A 1,674-nucleotide genomic window follows, 5' to 3' on the forward strand; every position below is an offset into this window, starting at 1 on the left:
ATTTATCAGATGGAAAGAGGTCACTGCAGAGGTAGTTACACCTACAAATTGCATTGGTTGCCTCCAGGAAAAAAGTCAGTGATGGTCTTATGTTCATGTGTGATGATGAGTCAGTGAAGAGGATGGACATTGGTACAACAGATGGTTATGCTAATGTTTTTGTTGAAGAATTGGACATGCCAATCCAGCAACACTTTGACAATGACAGAGAAATGCAACCAGACCAAACCATGTTATCTGCTAGTGATAGGCAATTCGACATATGTGCAGGTGATGAACAGATTGACATATGTGCATGTCTATTGCCAGTAAATGTAGGAGAAACTTACTCTAGGCAGAGAGGGACAAAATTACCACTTATTAGTGTGCAAGTTGTTGACACTGGAGTGGTCGATGAGATGTTACTTGAAAAGATGGCAAGTCCTGCTGAAAGTGCTCAAGTTAGTGCATCATCTGCTCATGAAACACCAAGAGAAGTTTCCGCAAGTGCTACTAAGTTGGAGGCACACTTTACTGCAGCTGAAGTTGCTATACCTGCTAAGTTGCAAATTAGAAGAAGGGCAGTGTCACAATCTACTGAACATGTTCCAGCAACAAAAGCACCTCATGTTGCTCCAACAGTTGGTGCAGATCATGAGATTTCAACCGAACATGTTCCGGCAACAGAAGCACCTCCTGTTGACAAATCAGATGAAGAGGATACTGATTATGAACCAATACCTGATTGAAGTTCTGGAGAGGATTTGGAGGCAGAGGAACTGAGAAAACTTGCAAGAGAGATTAGGAGGAATGAGAGAGCTAAGAAGATAGGACAAAGAAGTGGAATTATAATGCAAGACAATAAAGTGCAATGTAAATCTGATGATGATTTTTGAAGAGAGGAGCCCGGGCCTTCTTGGTCGCGCGTTCTCGTGCGTCTTCAGCCACCTCCTCAACCATGATCCGCATTTCGACTTCAATGCCGTGATAGCCCCCGTGCCCGGGGTCATACAGGACAACCTGGCCGGTTGGGTGGATGATAATGTGGACTCCTTGGTAGCGGAGTTTGCGCCCGAGGATGATGCGGCCGTGATTGTAGCTGAAGGAGACGGCGCGGGTGGCGAGGACGAGGGGGATGATAGCACGGACGGAGATGATGAAGACGGCGCATCCAGTTAGGCCCGCGTTTCTTCTTTACTTTGACCTGTATGAAAAGAAACTCCACATGTCCTTGTGGGGCATGAGAGCATTTTTAGAAGGGCGGGCCCTTGCGATGTATGGAATGATGTAATGCTTTTGAAATAGGACCCGAAGTGTGCCCCAGCGAGCCTGCGGGTCCTAGAGTAGGGTAATCATTGCAAGTTATCTTTGGTTCTGCAAGTCTCGTGCAGGTCCTGATGCCGCAGTAGCACTCTTCCCTGAGGTGAGCCTACTGCGGGCTCACGAGGTTTTAGGCCTCCCAGGGAGCCTGCTGACCTGCCCTGGGGTGCCTCACGAGAAGCCAACTGCTAGGTCACGGTAAGGTATACGGATAGTGGTCGCGTTCCTGACCCCCGGGAGGGGCTTTAGTATCTTCGAGGCTGGCCCAACATGCTCGATGCGCGCGTACCATACCCATCCCCCGCTCGCGGAGCGCTCGCGCGAGGGGGGGGGGGGGCAGCAGGCGTGAGCCTTGCTTTTAAACATGAAGCCAGA

The sequence above is a fragment of the Triticum dicoccoides genome, chromosome 4B (assembly GCF_002162155.2).
Source record: "Triticum dicoccoides isolate Atlit2015 ecotype Zavitan chromosome 4B, WEW_v2.0, whole genome shotgun sequence".
NCBI lineage: Eukaryota > Viridiplantae > Streptophyta > Magnoliopsida > Poales > Poaceae > Triticum > Triticum dicoccoides.